Source organism: Diceros bicornis, chromosome 34, assembly GCF_020826845.1.
Source record: "Diceros bicornis minor isolate mBicDic1 chromosome 34, mDicBic1.mat.cur, whole genome shotgun sequence".
Lineage (NCBI taxonomy): Eukaryota > Metazoa > Chordata > Mammalia > Perissodactyla > Rhinocerotidae > Diceros > Diceros bicornis.
Window position 1 is genome coordinate 6325103 of NC_080773.1, and position 23730 is coordinate 6348832.

A 23730-nucleotide genomic window follows, 5' to 3' on the forward strand; every position below is an offset into this window, starting at 1 on the left:
ACTCTGTTGATAAAATGGGGTCAGATTGAACTGGTCCTAGTGGGCCCATGGTTATGATACGCCTGCCATCACCTTTGAGGGAAAGTAGATGTGATATTGTGATTTATAAGAAATATGTGTCCTGGCACAGAGCTCCTAAAACCCTTGGAATTTCCTAAGTGAGGAGAGCGGTAAGGTGTCTTTTGTTATGTTAATTAGGTGGCTTTTCGGAAGCTCCTAGGTAACCTAAGGATGGGGGCTGGTTGCCAAGAAAACCAACCATGTGATTAGAGGGTTAGAACTTTCAGTCCCACCCCCTGACCTCCAAGAAGGGAAAAGGGGCTGGAGGTTGAATCAATTGCAATGGCCAGTGAGTTCATCAATCACACCTCTGTAATGAAGCCTTCATAAAAACCCTAAAAGGATGGGGTTTGGAGAGCTTTTGCATTGGTGAACACGTGGAGATGCGGGGAATATGGTGCACTCAGAAAGCATGGATGCTCTGAGCCCCTTTTCCTATACCTTGACCTACACATCTCTTACATCTGGCTGTTTCCGAGTTACATATATCCTTTTGTAATAACCCAGTAATCTAGTAAAATGTTTCTCTGCATTCTATGAGCTGCTCTAGCAAATTAATCAAATCCAAGGAGAGAGTCGTTGGAACCTCTGATCTATAGCCGGTTGGTCAGAAGCACAAGTGACAACCTGGAATTTCGATTGGTGTCTGAAGGGGGCAAGTGTCAGGGTAGTCTTGTAGGACTGAGCCCTTAACCTGTGGGATCTGATGCTATCTCCTAGTAGATGGTGTCAGAATTGAGTTAAATTGTAGGACACCCAGCTGGTGTCAGAGAATTGCTTGGTGGTGGAAAAAAACACACATCAGAATTGGTGTCAGAATTGGAGTAGACAAGGAGTTTGGTTTTAGACTTGAAGGATTTGCGATACCTGCAGAAGGCCCATGTAGAGAGAAATCCTATAGACAACTGGATCTTCAGCTGGGAGCTCAGGAGCAAGATGGGGCTAGACACACAGATTTGGGAACTATCAGCATCAGAGGTGGTTCCTGAGACCCTGGGAAGAAATGAGATTGTCCAAGGATGTTCAGGGAGAGAAGAAGGTGCCTAAGAACAGAGGCAGGATGAGGGATCTCAGCCTGGGTATCCAGGCTACGGGAAAGCAGATGGAGAAGAGCCCACCAACAGACTGAGAAGAAACCATGAAAAAAGGGAAGGAGAAGGCCCTAGTGCTGCAGAACACAAAGTGGAGAGAGTGGTCAGCAGGGTCTCAGACCTCAGGTGTTCAGTAAGGGGAGAAAGATCCCACCGCATTTGGCAATCAAGAATTATTGGTGACCTCAGTCTGAGCCATTTGTTAGATCAAACCCAGAAATCATCCCTAATTTCTCCTTACCCTTCACACTCCACATCGAATCCATTAGTGGTTTTACTTCCAAAATGTAACTCAAATTCATCGACTTCTCCTATTACCACCATTACTGCCCTGCTCCTGGACTGCTATCATTTCCAGCCTCAACTTAGCCCTCTATAGCCAACATCAAATGGGAAATTGGGGAAATGGGAAATTCAGAGAAATCTATCCTCTGAATAGATTTCTTTTTTCTTCTTTTTTTTTTTTGTGAGGAAGATCAGCCCTGAGCTAACATCCATGCTAATCCTCCTCTTTTTGCTGAGGAAGACCGGCTCTGAGCTAACATCTATTGCCAATCCTCCTCCTTTTTTTCCCCAAAGCCCCAGTAGATAGCTGTATGTCATAGTTGCACATCCTTCTAGTTGCTGTATGTGGGACACGGCCTCAGCATGGCCAGAGAAGTGGTGCGTCAGTGCGCGCCCGGGATCCGAACCCGGGCCGCCAGTAGCGGAGCTCGTGCACTTAACCGCTAAGCCACTGGGCTGGCCCCTCTGAATAGATTTCTCACCATGTGATTTGTTTCCATATCAATGAACCTAAGGAGAAAATTATGATCATTTCCATAAATGCTAAAAAGATATATTCAATACTATTCTTAATAAACATTAGAATAAGGAAACATCTATCTATTTACAGTACGATTAAAAAAAAAAAAAATCTCTCTGGTGCCGGTCCCGTGGCTTGGCGGTTGAGTGCGCGCACTCCAATGCTGGCGGCCCTGGTTCGGATCCCGGGCTCGGATCCCGGGCGTGCACCGCGGCACCGCTTCTCCGGCCATGCTGAGGCCGCTTCCCACATACGGCAACTAGAAGGATGTGCAGCTATGACATACAACTATCTACTGGGGCTTTGGGGGAAAAATAAATAAATAAATAAAATTATTAAAAAAAAAAAAAGAAAATCTGTCTTAAAAAAAAAAAATCTCCACCCAAAAGCCAGCATCAACATAGTGGGTATCCACTAGGGACATTCCCACCCTAGTCATAAAGAAAACAAGGATGCCCCATCACTCCTATTGCATAACATTGTCTTGGCAGTGCTAGTGTCTTGGCAGTGCCAATGCAATTAGTTGATAGAAAGAAATTAGAATTATAAAAATAAGAAAGGAAGAGGTATACTATCACTATTAGTAGAATATGTGTTGGAAAATTCAAGGAATTAATTGAAAAACAATAAGAATCCAATAAGAATCCAATAAGTACTTACCAGATATATGAGTGAGGTCATCTTAGACCATCCAGACCCCATCAAACCACTAGATAACTACAACCACTTGAGTGACCCCAAGTGAGATCAGCAGAAGAACCGCCCAGCTGAGGCCAGCCCAAATGACTGATCCACAGAACCATGAACAAATGAAAGGGTTGGTGTTCTAAGCCACTATGTGTTGGGCTGGTTGGGTATGCAGCAACAGATAACTGATTCACCAGGGAAGTTTGATAAGATAGTACATTAACTATGCTACTAAGCAAAATTGTTTATGGTAAGAGTGACCCCTGGTGGCTAAATTCCATCTGGACTGGGAAGAACTAGTGAACTACAGTCTCCTGATAGGAAGCCAGACCCTTGGACTCCCAGAGTGCGAAAACTCTTGTTATTGGCATAGCCCTTGCAAGGACCCTGACGTATGCCCATGAAGCCGTTACACAAGATTTTGAGTCTTGTGAAGCATGAGGCTTCTGAGCCAGGGTGGATCACTGGGGAAAATGTATTTTATTTCCTTGTACCTGAATTGTCACCTGAGGGACCAAAGAAAAGAGTCCTCAGATGTCAAGTAGAGTGCCACCTGAACTGTTACAAGGACTCCCACTAAAAAGGAACACTTGATGCTGCCCTGTTCCTGTCCTGTATCCTTCCGAGTAGTCTAATGCCACGTGGTGGTCATCTTCTGAGTCCAAACGTTTAGTTAGATCCAAGAAGACTCCCTGGCGGGTATTTCACTTCCCTGGGATATGCTGCCTGCTCTGAGACAATGACTGTCATACATGGATGCTGTTTGTGCCCCACCCGGATTCCATTCCTTGACTGGAATTCCTGTGAATGTTGGCTGCTAACCGCTCATATCTCATCCTTCTCCAAAGAATGACCTCAACCAAACAGAAGCTGCCTTGTGTGAAGGGTTATATCTCGCTCCCTCACTCCTGCCCTGGAGGCAGCCAATGGCCAGGACTGAGTGACAGGGGCACAAGATGCCAGCCCCTCACCTCTAGACAGGTCCAATCCTGTGGTGCTATTTGAGCTCCAGAGTTTCCTGAGCAACCAGGCTAGACCAGAGTCCCTCTGAGACCCCACCCTTGCTTAGCTTTCCACTCCCGCCCTGTCCCTCGGCCCCCTCCTCCCGAGAGCCCCCCCCTCAACTCCCCTCTTTCTCAATAATCCCCAGCGTAGGCTCTGCTTCTAGGAACCCAACATAAACCTGTGTTTCTCCCACAGCCAGGATTCACGGGTCCAGGAATCAAGGGCTCCTCCCACCATACTCCTATTGACTCACCAGCAAAATGTTTGCCTCCCGTCCCTGCGACTTTGCCTCTGTTGGTTTGGAGGTCTCAGGCCCAAGGGAGGAATGCTTCCACCAGGGGACACGCAACTTTTCCCACGACCTGGAAACCAAGACACCACCGACCCTCCTGTTACTGAACCAACAGGCGAAGAAGAAGGCTACTGTGCTGGTGCAGGGACTGGTCCCCACCCTCAGGGGGACATGAGTCCTGCTGCACAGTGGGGATGGGGAGGAAGAGATCTGGCACGAGGCGAGTCTCCAAAGCACCTGTTAGTACTCCCTCATTCTGCGGTAAACATTAGTGAAAACTACCACAACCCAGTTCTGGCAGGGCTGTGAATGATCCAGACCCTTCAGGAATGAAGGTTTGGGTCACCCACAAGGCTAGGAGTCGCAACCAGCTGAGGTCCTTGCTGAGGGCCAAGGGAGTGGAAAGGGAAGCAGAAGTTACACGAATTCCACCTACATCCACCTGACCAGTGGTTTGGAAAAAAACAGGCCTGTAGTTAGTATGAGTATGTTTTCCTTCCAAGATATAACCGTTCAGGTATGAATATATTTATATGTACATACAATATTTTCCTTATCCCATTCCTGTATTATCTGACATAAAATATACTGAGAGTAGTTGCTATGGACTGAATGCTTGCACCCCACCAAAATTCATATGTTGAAGCCTAATCCCCAGTGAGATGGTATTCGGAGGTGGGGCCTTTGGGAAGAATTAGGTCATGAGGGTGGAGCCCTCACGAATGGGATTATAAGAAGAGACACAAGAGAGCTCTGTGTGTGTGTGTGTGTGTGTGTGTGTGTGTGTGTGTGTGTTTCTCTCTCTCTCCACACTCTGAGGACACAGCAAGAAGGCGTCCATCTGCACACAAGGAAGAAGGCTCTCACCAGGAACTGGATCTGCCAGCGCCTTGATCTTGGACTTCCAGCCTCCATTATTATGAGAAATAAATGTCTGTCGTTTAAGCCGCCCAGTCTCTGGTGTTCCATTGTAGCAGCCTGAAATGCCTACAACAGTAGATAACCCTCCATCTCAGTTTTAAGTCACTTGGGTAGAAGACGAATAAACATCATCTAAAGATGGGTAAAGTGACAAACAGGATTGTGTACCCTCTTTTGAGGAAAAGAGAGCACGTGTTTTGGTTCTGTGAGGGATAGTTGCATCCCGTTAGGTGAAGACGTGACTCTGCTACAGTCTTTATTTGGAACTTAAGTACGGCATGGGTAAAGAAAGTGAGTACGGATGCCACAATGACAAAGGGGTGCAGTATGCTAGATTTTTCCCTTGGCACCCCCACTCCAGTCTAAGGCTGGGAAGCCTTATTCTTGGAAGGTCTCGTTGGTGAGACACTTCCTGATTTCAGGCGCCATTAAGCGACAGTGGCTGCGGCCCGCTGCAGAGTGCCGGACTGCTGTTTCCACAAGCACAGCCCACACAGACCTCGCCTTTCACCCACCCAGCCTCGCGGACTTTCCCACAAGCCCTGACCTGCCCAGCTGCACCAGTGTTTCTGTGGTTAGAGAGACTTCTTACTTCTCTATTCCAGACCTTTCATTTCCCACATTTGCAGGAGCTCTAATTCTTCTAGTAAACCCCTGTTCCCACAAAATATACCCTAATAATAAAGGGGCAAAAGATGTGAACAAACAGTTCACAGAAAAAGAACTGCAAATGGTTCTTAAACTTATGAAAAGATGCTCAGTCTTATTTATTACAGCAAGGCAAATAAACATTTCCCAAGATATATTTTTCATCTGTCTAACCAGCAAAAGCCCACAGGTTTGATGGCACGTTCTGTTGACGAGGCTGTGGCGAAAGCGCTTTCCTGTGCGGGGGTGGAAATGTACCTGAAGGAGCTCGATGTCCCCGTCAGCATAGCCACCAACAGTGCCAATCATATCCCTAGGACTTGGCAATCCCACTCGGGCATTTTGTTCTACAGATATTCACACCAGCACCCGTGTGTGAAAAGGTGTTCATTGTCGTATTGGTTGCAACAGCAAAAGACAGGAAACCATCTAAAGTCTGTCAAAAGTTAAATAAATTATGGTATATTCATACAGTAAAATGCTACGCGGCTGTAAAAAAGAATGAAAATGGCCACAGTAAAGGAAACCATCAACAAAATGAAAAGGCAACCTAATGAATGGGAAAAAATATTTGCAAATCACCTATCTGATAAAGGGATTAATATCTAAAATATATAAAGAACTCATACAACTCAATAGCAAAAAACCAAACAATCCAATTAAAAAATGGGCAGAGGATCTGAGCAGACGTTTTTCCAAAGAAGACATACAAATGGCCAACAGGTACAAAAAGGTACTCAAATCACTAATCATCAGGGAAATGCAAATCAAAACCACAATGAGGTATCACCTACACCTGCTAGAATGGCTATTATCAAAAAGACAAGAGATAAAAAGTGTTGGTGAGGGTGTGGAGAAAAGGAACCCTTATGCACTGTTGGTGGGAGTGTAAACTGGTGCAGCCACTGTGGAAAACAGTATGGGGGTTCCTCAAAAAATTAAAGATAGAACTAGCATATGATCCAGCAATTCCACTTCTGGGTATTTATCCAAAGGAAATGAGAACACTAACTCAAAAAAATATATGCACCCCTATGTTCATTATTTACAGTAGCCAAGATATGGAAACAACCTAAGTGTCCACCAGTGGATGACTGGATAAAGAAAATGTGGTATATCTATACAACAGAATGCTATGCAGCCATAAAAAAGGAAATCTTGGCATTTGTGACAACATGGATTTTTTTGAGGGCATTGTGCTGAGTGAAATAAGTCAGACAGAGACAGACAAATACCATATGAACTCACTTATATGTAGAATCTAAAAACAAAACAAAACAAAATTCATAGATACAGAGAACAGATTGGTAGTTGCCAGATGTGGGAGATGAGGGTGAGAGAAATGGGTGAAGGGGGTCAAAAGGTACAAACTTCCAGTTACAAAATAAATAAGTCATGGGAATGTAATGTACAGCATGGTGACCATAGTTAATAATACTGTATTATATATTTGAAAGTTGCTAAGAAAGTAAATCTTAGAAGTTCTTATCACAAGAAAAAAAGAATTTGTAACTATGTGTGGTGATGGATATTAACTAGATTTATTGTGGTGAGCATTTTGCAATATATACAAATATTGAACCATTATGTAGTACATCTGAAACTAAGATAATGTTATATGTCAATTATATCTCAATAAAAAAAGAAAAAGGCAAAGCTTTTTATGTATTTATATGGAAAGATATCTAAGATAGTGTTAGGTGAACAGGGCAGGATGCAGAACCATATGTAGAATGTGCTGTCATGTGTAGCAAAGAAAGAAAAATAAAATGTATTTTTTATTTGTTTATGTAAGCATAAATAATCTCTAGAAGGGCACATAAGGAACCAATAGTAGGCTGGGAATCAAGGCAGGAACAGAGTATATGGGGGTAAGGACGGAAGGAAATTTCTTTCCATGCCATTTTTTTAAAATCATGTGAACATATTTCTATTCAAAAATTAAACATGCACAAAAATTAATTAGATGTTTTCAGAAAAGCAAGTACTATTACAATCATTATGACATTAGTTAAAAATGTGAATGCACCTAAATGCATTCTTTTTATGTAAAACTCATCAAACATATTTATATGGAGAAATAGAGTCACAATGATTCGGCCAGCTCCTGTCCCTCAACCTTTAATTTTAACCATTTTCAAACTTGCAGAAAAGTTGAAATAATAGTATGGTGAACAGCAGCAAACTCTTCTCCCAGATTCACCACTACCACTTGTTAATATTTTGCCACATTTGCTTTATCGCTCTCTATTTATACACACATGCACACAGGCATCCACACTTTTTTTTTTGGCAAAATGATCTGAGAATTAGGTGTAGACATCATGACACTTTACCCCTAAGTCCTTCAGCATGTGGCTCCTAAGAACAAAGATATTCCCTACAAAAACACAAGTTATCAAAATCAAGAAATTTAACTTGCTTGTGAGCTAGTCAACAGCCTATGTTTAAATTTCCCAGACTGTCCAAACTGTGCCCTTTATACCTTTTTTTTTTATCCAAGATCCAGTCAATGATCACACGTTGCATTTAGTTGTTACATCTCTCGAGTGTCTTTTAATCCAGAACAGTTCCCCAAATCTCTCCTGGTCTTTCTTGACACTGACATTTTTGAAGAATCCAGGCCTGTTATTTTGCAGAAAGTCTCTAAATTTGGATTTTCCAGTTGATTCCTCCTGACTGGAATCAGGTCAAACATTTCTGGCAAGGATACGACAGGTGATGCTGTGTCTTTCGTCAGAAGACCCATGGTGTCCGCTGGTCCCGTTTGTTATTGGTGATGAAGTTTGATCATTTGACTAAGGTGGCATCCACCAGATTTCTCCATTGTAATGACTCTCATTCGTCTTTGTAATTAGTAAGTCTTTTGGGGTAATACTTTGACACTGTGTGACTATCCTGTTCCAACAACCTATTACTCAATGGTTTAGCATTCACTGATAGGTTTTATCTGAATCAATTATAACAAACTTTGTTGCAAAAAGTGATTTTCTAGTTTTACCATTTCTCTACATTTATTAATTGCCATTCTTTTTTATGGGGGAGGGTATGAGGGGCAGTATTATTATGACTCAAACTACTTTTTATTCAATGTGTTATAATCCACTACCGTCATCGTTCTTTATGCTCAAATTGTCCAGATTTGCCCAGTGGGGATGCCACCAAGCCAGCTCCTATGTCCTTTTGCCATGTTCCCATCAATCTTGGAACATGTCCTTGCATTTGGGAACAAGATGCTCCAGCCTCAGTTGGCACATTTTCTGCTCCAGACCTGGAATCTACTATTTCCCAGGAAGCCTTGTTTCCTTTCAGTAAGGAATGGTATTTAGAGACCACAATCTGGGTGCTAGGGGGTTTCATTGCTTCCAGGCCATTTTTACTCACTCTGGTAAAGAACTGGTCTTTGCTGGTTAATCACCTCTCAACTATTGTCTGCCCCACTCTCATTTTCTTTTCCCCCACCTTTGGCATCGAATTCTTGACAAAACGTTGGAAGCTCTGAAGATGAGAAACTGTGAACCTAAATGGTACAACATTTGAAGGGAGACAGCTTCTTCATTTCTTCCCCAGCGCATCCCCTCAAGCTGAAATGAGTTACAACTGAGCTATTTTAGGGACTATGTATAAAGAAACGAGCCACAGGAAGTAGTTTCCCATTCAGATCTTTTTCTGCTTGGGGGTAAAGAAGTGAAGGAATTTCATCTAATACAAATATGATTTGAATTTTAAAAGTCTGTGTCTAATTACCACTTATGATTATAGTACAAATTGATTTTATACACTGTAATTGTATGATCTGAATATGTAATCAGAAATGCAAAGCTTGATGCCTTTGATTTTAATTTTCATAACCAATGCCTCTCAGTTCACATATTGCAGTGGTTTCTGGGCTGAAACACCTTTTTCTAATTAGCAATCAAGATGTGCACAGTAGTTCAAGACCTTCTCAGGGTTTGGTCCACCCTGCATAATGCATGTCACTCCACACCAAGATTACACTTGGCCCTTTATTGAACTGGTCATTACCTTGACCATAGAAAGTCATGCTACAGGGAGTCCGTTCTTGAATTCTTAAGTAGCCTACGATTTGCATCACCCTAGAAGGTAAAAGGGTCAAATTTAACCATCAACTAGCAAACATTTTCTGAAGACAAAAAAAAAAGTTATAGTTTGCAACGACTGAAGCTGTTTAATAATGTTTTAATAAAAAGTGCTCCACTCATGAAGAACATGAGTTCTCTGAGGACACAACAGAAATCACCACGTTTTCATAAGACCAAGGACAAGCCACGAGGTCCCTGTCCTGTGCAAACCAAACTCTGCCCCCCACCAACACCTCTGTTCAGGATCAGCCTTTGTTGTGCTGTAGGTTAAAGTTCATGAGGTGTATTGGCAGCCACCAGGAACTCAAAGCAAAATGGCTCAACCAAAAATGGGAACCTTCTGGTTCACTGGGAAGCCTAGTGGTGACTCCGATTTAAACTGTGTATGTGCTTTAAGTAAAGGTTTCAAGAAGCAGCCCTGCCCCTCAGGCCAGAGGAAACCCTGCCCAGGCTTCAAGCCAGCTCTGTAGGCCCAGACCCCCACCCCAGCCCACAGGCTCCCCCTCCTGGCTCCCCTCCCACAGCTCCCCTCCTTTGTCACTCTCTGGTTCACAACTTTTTGCCACTTCCTGTATTTTCCCTCATGTCTTTGCTACGTTACTTGTGTCTCCCCAAGTCAACCATGTAGGTCCATCACAAACGAAGATGTGCATCATGTTGTCCTCAATATTTCTGACATCCTTTGAAAACAGCCCTCTTGTTTCTGGCTGTGACCATTGCTAAGGGTATGAAACACAGAAAGCTTACGTATGGGTTTTTCATGTGCCTGCCCTCTACTCCAGAGTTGTTTTCCCTCCTGAGGTCAACTACGGTTACAATGAAAATCATCATTTCTTGATTTATTTCAACTCCTCCTCCTCACTCAACATAAGGCCCCCCAACTCTGCCTGCCATGAGAATCCTGTAGGAAAGCGCCAGGAAACACTATACAAGTAGAGAAAATAAAAGAGTGGATATAGGACATTTGAAAAATATAAACTGATGAATCTATCAATTTCTGTATTTTTTAAACAGGAAAAATACAATCTTTTCAAATGTCCATGGTGCATATACAAACAGTAATCATATACTAAGCTACAAATAAAACCTAAATTAATTCCCAAAATAACAGGGCACATACTCTTACCACCATGATAAAAAAAATAATAGTGAAATGATCGCTTAAACCAAAAAAAAAAAAATCTACTAACTTGTAAACCGAAAGTCACTCTCCTGGTCAAACTGAAAATCAACAGAAGTCACCATCTATAAATAAATGACAGTAAGAGCAACACATTTCAAAGTTTGTCAGATAGCACACAGCTATACTCTAAAAAATAGCTGCCTAGACTGAAGAACAAAGCCATGATATTTTATACCTCCTCCCAGTAAGAGGTGGAGTTTGTTTTCTCAGCCCTTGAACCTGGGCTATCCTCCATTTACTCTGGATAACAGAATGTATGGGAGGGATGTTGTGTGCATTCCTGAGCACAGCAGTTTCCATTTTTGCTCTCTTGGAATGTTGCCTCAACACTTAAGGAAAAACCTAGCCCACCAAGGATGAGAGGCCACGTGGAGGAGAACCCAGGGGCCAGCGCTAACTGCCTGACACCTGAGCGAGGCCATCTTGGACCTCCCAGCTCAGCGGACCCAACAGCTGAATACAGCCCGGTAAATGATCCCAAGTGAAACAGCAGAGGAACCACCCAGTTAACCTAAAAAATTACAAGACAAGATAAACTGTTGACATTCTGAGCTATAAGTTTTAGGGTAATATGTTATACAGCAATAGTTAACAAATGATAACTTTGTTTTTATTATAAATCGTGGAATTTTGAACTAATCATAAACAAACATCTGCGGTTCTGGCCAGTAACTCAAGTTGGTCCAATCAGAGAACCCCAGCACTTTTCCGGACACTGCCTGGCACCTGGGGTCGGGGGTGGGGGAGGCAAAGGCTGTGGCAGGCCCAGGCCTCCCAAGTTCAGTACAGAGAACAATTTCATGTTTCCTCTGTGGCTCCAGGTGGTCCCAGGAGATTAAGACCTGCTGACTGGCTCAGCCCTAGGCCCTGTGCGCCCCTGGAGTTGGGAGTGGCGTTCTGAGCACATGCCCAGGTGGCATCAAGTATTATTCTCTATATTATTCTTATTACCTGGGAAACACTTTGCTGGTGTCTTCCACTTGTCCCTGACTTTCACCCCTCTAGGGGCTGGGACACAGGACTTATTCGATACCCCAGGAGGTGAGGGGTCATCACCATTTCTGCTAAAATAATGATTTCAAGACAAATATCTGCTAGCTCTAAAATGCAGATTTACTGTGGGAAATACTTTTCTTTTTCTTCTGAAAAGTACGTTTATGGAGCTAACAAGTAGCCAAATAATCCCGCCTCCGTCCAGGCTTCCTCCCTGCCGGGGGCTCCTTACAGACAAGCCTGCGCCCCAGACGGCTGGGGGCCCCTCCAGAGCTCCGCGGCCTCGCAGAGCAGGAAGATGCCAGATCCTCCCTGCTGGGGGCAGGGCGGCCAGGGTCCGGGGGGCCTCCCGGCTCTGACTCTCCGACCAGCCTCTGCTTGCCCGGCCACGGCAGGCGCAGCCCGGAGAAGAAGCAAGACTGCAGGGAGCCACGCCTCCGAGGGCCACCCAGAAACAAGGGTTTGGCCAGAGGAAGGTTACCCGCGATGTTCAAGAGACCCTTCGACGTTTCGGTGCGGCCCCAGCCTCTGCTCCCCGTCCCCGCGGAGAACCGAGCCCGCGAGCCCAGGACGGGACCGCGGTGGCGCCCTCCTCCCCCGGGCTTGGTGGGGGGCTCCCGCCGCGGGGAGGGGCACTGGCCAAGCCCCCCGACGCCGCCCAGGGCGGGACGGAGCGGCTCGTCGCCGGCGTTCCTGCGAGGCCCTGCGCCGCGCGCGCGTCGGCGATGGCTGCTTCCTGCGGCCTCGGTTAACCGCTGACCCTTCTGAGCTAACGCTCCCGGGGAGCGAAGAGTGCCGCAAAACCCAGTGTGGTTTCTGCTGCGCCCTGGGCTCTGTTGCAAAATTAATCCCTAAGTGGCTGGTAAAGGGAAGCGCTGGGCACGTTGCCCAGGTCAGTGGCGCCGGCGCTCGCGGTCACCGCGCCACCCGGGGGTGGGGGGGCCTGCCCGCTCGCTCCCCGTCCCAGCGCCCCGCCGCATCCCGCCCTCCTCCGACGCCAGGCCGGGGGTCTCAGCCCCTCCCTGCTTCCGGGGCTGGCCGGGGCCCTAGACTGTGGGAGAGCTGGGGGAGCTGGAGACGACCGCCCCACCCCAACCCCTCTCAGGCCTTGGGCTGTGTAGCCCACCTCCTCCCCCTGGGGGCCCTGGAGAGGGGCAGGCAGGAGACCCACACCAGAGGTCACTACTGCAGGGTCAGACCAGGGTCTCCAGCACCTGGGCATGGTGGATAAGTAGGTGCCCTTCCAAACTGATATTCTTTAATTCTCAAAAAAATGTATAAAATATATTAACACATAGAAATAACTTCATGCCTATTTCCAAACTTTTGGAACTTTGGAGGCTTATTATACCAATTAAAATGTAGATTTTTTTTTCTTGGTGAGGGAGATTGGCACTGAGCTAACATCGGTACCAATCTTCCTCTATTTTGTACGTGGGTCACCGCCACAGCACTGCTTGGCGAGTGGTGTAGGTCTGCACCAGGATCCGAACCTGCAAACCCTGGGCCGCCGAAGCGGCTTGCACCAAACTTAACCACTATGCCACCGGCAGGCCCCAAAATGTAGATTATTAACTCATTTGTTTCCAGTGAAGTAGGCCCAGTCCCCACAGAATCCCAGCTGAGTGCAGGGGCCGGCCTCAGTGGGCTGTGCACCTAGAGCTGTGCTACTTGTACTGACTGTCAGAGACAGCCCTTAGATGGGTCAGCGAGAGGACAGCTTCACATTTCGACTCCCGGCTTCGTCCACCTCTGCAGGAGCAGAACTGCTGGGTGGGAGCTTGCCCTGGTGTGATGGCAGCCTCCCAGGGCACTTCCAGGCAGCCCATCCCAGGGGTGACAACAGAAAGGCTCACAGACCAAGTAAAGAGGCTTGAATCATACTGTTTGTTGGAACAACAGAAAAGAGAGCTGGAAGCAAAAGGGGAGAGAGGGGGCAAGTCAGCACACGATGAATAGGGTGCAGAAGGTGGGTGAAAGGACCATGCTGCCCTAATCCTGTCTCATTCTCCATGGCGTTGGCCTTCCCCACTGATGGGGACCAGAGTTGAGGGTGAGCAAGCAGGTAGACAGCAGGTGCCTGGGGCCCACACACACTTGCTGCATCAGGGAGCTCCGGGGAAGGACGCCTGGTCTAGACGGTAGCTACTCAACAACCTGATGGGCAGCCGTGGCTTTATCTGCATGTCTTAGGCAGGGGACTCGCTGTGCCAGTATCGCTGTCACCAATAAACGATGATGCTTCCAACACAAAGCACAGGAGATAACTGAACATGTGTTGGCTGACACCAAAAGAGGGACTTCAGCCTTGAAAAGACAATTTGAGCCCATGGAAAAGAAACACAATGCCTGGAACCACATCGCCTGGAGACAAGTCTCACCCTAGGACTGAATGGACCTGTGTTTTGTGGGTGGATTGTTTAAAGATGGCATATTCCTGCTGTGGGCTATAACTGTAATGATTCAACTTAACTGGAAGATGCGTTCGAATGACAGAATTGAATACCTAGGGGTGGATTGTAAGGGGTGTTGCTGTATTATTGAGAATACTCAGTTCAGATGTATAGAACAAGAGAAACAAATGAATAGAGCGGTAGGAAAAGTCCTAAGATGTGTTTGTAAATTAGTAACCTGGGAGATATGGGAGAAGAAACAGAGCATCTGTGCAGTGAGCATGGAAGGAAAGGATGGAACAAACCAATGCTACCTTTATGGGATGAAAGGGGCAAGTGCACCTCACTTAGTCATGAGGCACAGATCATGTCAGCTCCTTATTGAACTCTGTCAACCCTACATCAGCCCCCATTGGTGACACCCATTCTGGCTCCATGAGTCCCCTACCTGGGACATGCAGGTAACAGTCATGGGTATAACAGGTGGCCTGTGAGCAAGAGCTATGGCCATGCCCCGGCCTTCTTCCAACAGGACAGGTGTGTGTTGACCCCAGGCACGTTCCATCTATTGGGTCCCTTTTCTGTTTTTGCTTGTTTCTCGCTGTATATTTTAAATTGATTCAATAAAATGGACATAACAAGCATCTTAATTTGGCCTGTAAGCCTTTTGGTTCAGTCACCTCTGTGGTAGCCTGACTGGCAGTGTAATGGGAGCTACCATTGCATCAGGTAAATTCCCACCATGACAGGAGCAATTCACACGGCGCCAGTTATGTGAAGAGCTGAGTGTAGAAACCTGAGTTAACTGGCCCCACATTTCTGATGCATTTCAGGGAGATCTCAGCATCCCCTCTAGACTGGTGCCCAGGGAAGCTGCCTGACTATCCCATTCTTTAATCTAGTTCCTGGGATGCTTCTCTCCAGTGTCTTCCACATGGGCTTTCTGAGAACATCAGCCCAGCATCCTGGGCACACTGGGCACTGACTTCGTGCATTTGGTAACTGTAACAAAGGGTAAGCACGTTCTGGAGCTTCTACTGTGGCAGACAGACAGGGCTCGAGGTGATACATGTGAAGTACCTCTCCTGGAAGATCTTATCAGATAACATGTTCAAATGGCCAGCCAGCCAATGACCTCGGACCATCTGAGAGCCGGCCCTCCTGCTAGGCTGAGTTTCTGGAATAAGACTCTGAGCCTATCAGAAAAATACAGGACAAAGAAAGAGAAGCCTACGCATATTCCCAGTGCCTTGGTTCATCTGAGAATATTCTGGTTTTTCTTTATAATACTCCACTTACATTCATATTGCTCAAAAACAGATAAAGGGACAAGAGAATTGGATTCCATCCAAGAACCTCCTGCCTTCAGGAAAGAGGGAGATGAAAAGAGAGAGGATCCACTTTGCTGGAAATTCAGCTCTTTATAATCAGTCTTATCAAGCAAAATTCTTGAAATCAGGGAACCGGTCTTATGCATGCATACACACACACAAACAGAATTTAACATGATGCTTTACAAACATTATTGCCATAAACTAAGATGCTGTGCTTAATGAAAACACACAAAGGTGAATCTGACTCTCAGTTTTCTTACTATCACCAAAGTTTTATTCTAGAACCTAGCAACAGATAATTGGAAAATAAAATTTTAAAATACCATTTTAAATAGCATCAAAGATAATCTATAGTGATAGAAATCTGATCAAAAAACCATGAAATACTGGGGAATATGTTTAATGAAGTTTGTGCCAGACATCTACACTGAAAACTACAAAACTTTGCTGAGAGAAATTTAAGAAGATCTAAATAAATGGAGAAATGTTAATGAATTAGAAGACTCAACATTTGTTAAGATGTCCATTCTCCCCAAATTGATTTACAGAGTCAATGCAATACAAGCCAAAATCCCAACAGGATTTTATGTAGAAATTTACAATCTGATTCTAAAATTTATGTGGAAATTCAAAGGATTTAGAATAGTCAAAATAATTTTGAAAAAGAACAAATTTGGAGGACATATGATCCTGATTTTAAGACTTACTATAAGCTACAGTATTGGCATGAAGATGGATGTATAGATAAATGGAAAATAATAAAGATCCAGAAATACACCCACACACATATGGTTAACTGATTTTTTACAAAGGCACCAAGATAATTTAAGGGAGGAAAGAATAGTCTTTTCAACTAGTGATGTTGGTAAAACTGGATATCTGTATGGAGAAAATGAACCCCAATCCTTACCTCACACAGTACATAAAAATTAACTTCAAATCAAAACTACAATGAGATATCACCTCACGCCCATCAGAATGACTATAATTAACAAGACAGGAAACAACAAGTGTTGGAGAGGATGTGGAAAGAAGGGAACTCTCATACACTGCTGGTGGGAGTGCAAACTGGTGCAGCCACTATGGAAAACAGTATGGAGATTCCTCAAAAGATTAAGGATAGAACTAGCATATGATCCAGCTATTCCACTGTTGGGTATTTATCCAAAGAACTTGAAAACACCAATGCGTAAAGGTGTTTACACCCTTCACACCCCTACATGCACCCCGTGTTCACTGCAGCGTTATTCACAATAGCCAAGACTTGGAAGCAATCTAAGTGCCCATCAAGGGATGAATGGATAAAGAAGATGTGGTCTATATACACAATGGAATACTACTCAGCCATAAGAAACGATGAAATCCAGCCATTTGTGACAACATGGATGGGCATTGAGGGTATTATGCAAAGTGAAATGTCAGAGGGAGAAGGTCAAATACCATATGATCTCACTCATTAAGTAGTAGATAATAACAACAAACAAACACATAGAGACAGAGATTGGATTGTTACCAGAGGGGAACGGGGGAGGGAGGAAGGTGAAAGGGATAATTAGGCACATGTGTGCGGTGATGGATTGTAATTAGTATTTGGGTGGTGAACATGAGAACATGATGTAATCCATGCAGAAATAGAAGTATAATGATGTACACCTGAAATTTATACAATGTTATAAACCAATGTTACCGCAATAAAAAAAAATTAACTTGAAATGTATCAGAGACCTAAATGTAAAAGCTGAAACTATAAAATTCCTAGAAGAAAACATAGGAAAAGTCTTTGTGACCTAGAGTTGCCAAGGAGGGTTTCTTAGACACAAAACTAAAAGCACTAAATATAAAAGAAAAAAAATTCATAAATTGGACTTCATCAAAATTAAAAGCTTCTTCTCTTCAAAAAACACTGACAAATTACTTGTATCCAGAATACAGAATGAACTTCTACAAATCACTAATAAAAAGACAAACAACTCACATTTTTAACAGCTTTACTGAGATATAATCCATACGCCATACAATTCACTCATTTAAAATGTACAGTTCAATGACTTTTAGTATATTTACAGAACTGTGCATCCATCCCCACAATTTTAGAGCATTTTTATGACTTCAAAAAGAAACCTTGCTCATCTTAACTGTCCCTCTCCAACACCCCCACCCTCCCTAGCCCTACACAACCACTAGTCTACTTACTATCTCTATAGATTTGCATATTTTCGACATTTCATGTAAATAGCATCATACAGTATGTGGCCTTTTGTGTCTGGCTTCTTTCACTTAGCACGTTTTCAAGGTTTATCCATGTTGTAGCATGTATTAGTGCTTCATTCCTTTTTATTACCAGATAATATTCCATTGTATGGATATATCATGTTGTATTTATCCAGTCATCAGTGAACATTTGGGTTGTCTCCACAACTCACTTTTTTAAAAAATGTGCAAGAGGGGGCCGGCCCTGTGGTGTAGCTGTTAAGTGCGCGTGCTCTGCTGCTGGCGGCGCAGGTTCGGATCCCAGGCACGCGCCGACACATCACTTGTCAGGCCATGCTGTGGCGGCCTCCCATATAAAGTGGAGGAAGATGGGCACGGATGTTAGTTCAGGGCCAGTCTTCCTCAGCAAAAAGAGGAGGATTGGCATGGATGTTAGCTCAGGGCTGATCTTCCTCATACACACACACACACACACACTCTAAATAAGTAAATTAATTAATTTGAAAAAAATGTGTAAGAGACTTGAACAGACACTTCGCTGAGGAAAACATACAAATGGTCCATAAGCACAAGAGAAGGTGCTCAGCGTCATTAGTCATTAGAGAAATGCAAATTAAAGCCACAATGCAATACTGCTGCACATCTACTCAAACAGTTACAATTTTAGAAGACTGACAATTCCAAGTGTTAGTGAGGATATCGACCAAATGGAGCTGTCAACCTGCCTGTGGGAATGTAGAATGGTGCAACCACTGTGGAAGACAATTCAGCAGTTTTTCATGAAGTTAAAGATACACTTATAGTATGACCTAGCAATTCCATTCCTGGGTATTTAGCCCAGAGAAATGAAAATATGTCCACACAAAGAGTTATACACAAATGTTCGCCACATCTTTACTTGTAATAGCCAAACACTGGAAACAACCCAGATGTCCATCGACAGATGAATGGGTAAATAAACTGGTATATCCATGCAATGGAATACCTCGCAGCAAAAAAGAGAATAAACTACTGAGTCATACAACATTATGAGAACATTATGTTAAGCAAAATAATTCAGGCAAAAAAGAGTTCAAACAGTATGATTCTATTTAGATGAATTTCAAGAACTCATTAAGCTATTAATATGGTAAATAAATAGATGTTAAATATATAACATTTTTTTCCAGAAAGCCTGCTGTTAAATATTTACCAGTATACTACTGGGCACAAGGGAATCTTCTGAGTGATGGAAATGATGTGTATATTGATAGGAGCGATGGTTTCATGGTGTATGCATTTATCAAAACTCATCAAACCATGTACATAAAATGTGTGCATTTTATTGTATGCGAACTATACCTAAAAAAATTGATTTTTAAAAAAACAGCATAAAATTGAAGACAATTGACTGATAAGCTAATGAAGACCTCAGTGAATTCATAGTAGCTGGGCCTTGAAAAAACATTTTGGGGGTCACAGCACAGTTTGTTTTTTTTAACTTGAAGCCCAGAGAACACAAAAGTAAACTGTCCTCACTCAGCTGTCGGTTCCACGGCCTACACATGGCCGCGATGCCAGGTCCTCTGTCCCGGCCAGCACACCTTTGTCTCCTGTCCTCTGAAAATATCCAGGGGCTGGCTCATCCATCAAAATAACATCTGAGACGCACAGCCCTTGCAGTCACCGTCAGCTGGAGTAAAGGAAATGCGTTTTGCGCTTTTCAAAGCCCCTTTTATCTAAGTCTTTGAAGAACTCCCCACAGAGCAGCCCCTCAGTCCCAGCCCTCCGCGCAGGGGTGAACAGGAATGACCCCGCTCACAGGGAGGCACGGCTCGGCCACGGCACAGAAGGGAAAGCCAAGGCCAAAGGCTAAAGTAAGTAACGTGAGGGAAAAGTCACGGATCCGGATGCTCTATCTTCACAAAGCAAAATGTTCACAGAGCGTTTGGAAACAGCCCATCAGCCCGCTGAAGCTTTCGTTTTTCCCTCCAGATATTTCACAGTCACATAACGCTCTGTCATACATGTATGTATGTGATCTACATGTCACATACATATATACATAAACACAGATATGATATAGATCATCTATGCAAGCTTTTATATCAAGATAAATGCTTGTTGTGAAAAAAGACAAATTGGTTTTGTCCATTATCTTTGTGAATTAAAATCCTATGGCCAATCTTGTCTTCAGCAGCCCAAGTCCAGTGGCTTGAGGTTTAATATCAGTCAATCAATTGTCAGGCATTTATAGAGTAGTGACTGCGTGTCTGTGATGCCTTCCTGGAAAGACGGGCACTTACTGCTTCGCGCTTCTTTAATTGAGCTGGGTAATCCCAGCTCACTGTTTCCACCATACTCCTCTTCTAGATCCGGCAGAGGAAGAATGTGCCTTGAGATTGTCACTTGACTGCTATTAATACATACTGGCCAGGACTATTTTCTTTGATATATTTTAATTACCAGTTGATCTTTGGATTTTCACTCTGAAATGATCCTATCACAAAAAGAATCTTTACATTTTTAATTAATAATAATTTAAGTAATCAATCATATTAATGGTGAATTTTGGTGATTTAACAATAGTAGTGGATTATAGTAAATGCACTCTTACTTAAGGAATAAGGGATACATTTCTCATGAAGCAAAACATTTCAGCACAACCCCAGGAAGAAACAGATGTGGGTGAACTGCAGGCAAGACAGTTCAGTCCAGAAATTACCCTGTCTGTAGTGTCACACAGCAGAGATGTGGGCCCCCTGGCACAGAGTTTTGCTGCTCCTTATTGTTTAAAACCAATCCTGGTCACAGTGCCCTAGGTGCTCCCGGGGCCAGGAAAGTCACTTAGGCCCCAGAGAAAGCTGGGGCACGTCAGGGTGCTATAGCCCAGGGACCAGGCCACGGCTATCTGGATGGAGGTGGACACCTGGAGGGTCCACCTAGAACCACCCAGGAAAGCTCACAATCAGGGCAGGGAGACTGCGCTTAGGGCCACAGGGCTTGGAATAAACAGGAACTGTTTCATGGCCCTGGCACTGTCTGCTCACTCATTCCCACCAGAGGCTTCCAGATGGTTGCTGTGTTTATTCACAACCCACACGGTCTCACAGACTAGGGTCATTTGCTCACCACACCTGCCCCTTTTGCTGTATCCATACACCATCCTATTCTAACTAGAGGATTGTTACCCTAGCTGTGTGCTGGACCAGCTCCTACTGCCTTGCAAGAGTCAATTTTTAAATTTGCGGAAAATTTACAAGCTGGTTGTCAAACATAGTCACTATTAAAAATTAAACTATATGAGCTTATAATTAAATTGTATTAAAATACAAAAGTGATAAATACCCAAAACATCATTCCTAATTATTTTATTATGTTTTACTAGCCTCTTTGCTCTTGAGGTTATTTACGTCTGTTTTATCTCGGTGGTGGGAATACAATACAATGGCGTGCTACTGGTCATCTCTTCTCAACTCAAATCCCTTTTCATTGACCTCACATTGGTAGCCTGAAATTGGCCATGATGGGAGCATTTACACCACAGAGAGCGGCAAACGTGACAGATTACTGTTTCTTTTGTTTCGTTTTGTTTGTTTGAAGCGCCCCTGTTACACCTTCACCAGCCCACCACTGGGTATTGGCACCAGCGGGTAGGCTGGTGAAAGGCAGGGGAGTGGACGGTATGAGCAGACACTCGGAGGCAGCAAGAGGTAGCAAAGGGCATGAGGCAGCCTGAGAGCCTCAGAGGACCTGAGTACCGCCCAGGGTCAAGAAAATAGGACTGACTGTCCCCTGGAGCCTGAGTAGATGCAGCAGAGTGAAGCCTCCCTCCATCCCCCTCCCCCAAGGAACAACGAACAGGAAGCTCTAGAGAAAAATCACTGTGGCTGAGGAAATGGTTGCCCCTAACCCTACCCCTCACCCCCAGCAAAATCCCCAAACCCCGCTGATCTGTCTACACCTGGAGGAAGTGGACTGAGGAGAAAGGAGGCTGAGGAGGTTGTGGGAAAGTGAACAATGGGATCATCCTCCAGCAGAAGCTCCCACCGGTTGGGGAGGGGTTGGCCGAGTGTCTTCTTTTTCTTCTCTTGAGAAAGATCCATGGGAGTCTTCTGGGCCTCCTTCTGGGCTGGTGTATTAGTCACTAGGGCTGCCATAACAAAGTACCACAGGCTGGGGGGCTTAAACAACAGACGTTTATTTTCTCACAGTTCTGAAGACTTGAAGTCCAAATTCGAGGTGTCGGCAGGGCTGCTGTCTTCTGAGGCCTCTCTCCTTGGGTCATAGATGGCCGTCTTCTCCATGTGTCTTCACATGGTCTTCTCTATGTGTATGTCTGTGTCCTAATCTCCTTTTATAAGGACACGGCTCATGTTGGATCAGGGCCCACTCCCATGACCTCATTCAACCTTAATCACCTCTTTAAAGGCCCTGTCTCCAAATCCAGTCACATTCTGAGGTCCTGGGGGTCAGGACTTCAACTTATGGATTTTTGGAGGACACAGCTCAGCTTACAACAGCCGGGAATGTCTGAGGAGGTTCTGGAGGCAAGGGTGGGGTCCTGGGAGGCCGGCCGAGAGCAGCCCACCTGGGACAGAGGGACTGAGGAACTCTGCTCTTTCAGGGCTGGCACCATCCCTCATCTGCCTTTGGTTCCCACATCCCCAGCACTGTGCCTGACACTTAGTTGGCTTTCAATACAATGTCTCTTGAATGAGTGAATGAATCAATGAAAGAATGAATGAGCATTTTGCTAGAAAGAGAAAAAGAATCTCCTTCTCAGTAGTTGCTTTACGGACAGGTGAGAGTCTTTCTGGTTTTATTTAAGGACAGAGAAGGGTCTTCTTAGTTTCCTTTGAGGTTGGTTCTCTCTGGATCAGGCAGGTGAGGGCTAGGACCAGGCTAGGACTAAGAGCTTCATCTTGGCCCCTGACATTCAGGACCCACCATCTGCATCAAGTCCCCCAGAATTGGGGCCCAGAACCCAGAGGTCTGCAAAGACCCAAGGGAGTCTACACAATTCATGGGAAAAATGTATCAGCACCAAACTACAGAGGAAAAAATGCAAGGCCAGGATTAGTACATGTGATGGGACAGAATGTCCACTAGTTTCCATGCCATGTATTATTGTAACCACAGGCCCTCCAGGACCAGATCAACTGACCCCATCTCTTATCAACAGAGTGATTAAAACTGACTTTCAGAAAATCTGAAAGTCGCCTAGCCAGAGCATGCACAGAAGAAGTAATCATGCCCTGAAACAACCTCGGAACTAAAGATCCTCTTCCTCATGGAACCCAAGGACCAAGACAGGACCAGAACTTGAAAGTCGGACTCATCAGAAACAAGGGGTCCCTCATTCAGGAAGATCCAGTGTTAAAATTCCTTCCCCACCTCATCAAACATGTTTAGAACCCCATCATAAAAGTTTAGAACCTCATCATAAATGTTTAGAACCCCATCATAAATGTTTAGAACTCTGCCATAAATGTTTAAAACCTTACCATAAACGCTTGGAGCCCACCAACCAAAACCTGTCCCACCAGCATTTCCATGTGTCAGCCTGTTCCCCCCAACCTCTTCAATTTTGCCCCAAATCCTGAATCAGACAGACAGATCTGAGGGCACACGCCCCCTGTTCTCCCTGCAGATTAATCTCACAGAATAAAGCTGATCTCTTTTCCCAAAGGCTGATGTCATTGTTAATTGGCTGTTTATGTGCATCAGGCAAGAGAACCCCAATTTTGTGCGGTAATGCTGTCACTTGTTATCTACTTATATATTATCTTGATGTGAGGTAGGGGTGTGTTTCTGTATTTTGACATTTTATGTAGTGGGGGCTCCATGAAAAGCTCCTGGAGCCGGGAGGCTCTTAGGCTGGCCCTGTTAGCTCTCCAGCTCTGAGAGGAAGTCCTAGACTGGGTCACAGTGCCGTGCCCACACCCTCCGGCATGGAGGTGGTCCTGAGGAGGAGGCAAGCTTGAGCGGAGCTGCTTCTGAAGTGAAAGACGCTCTGACTGAT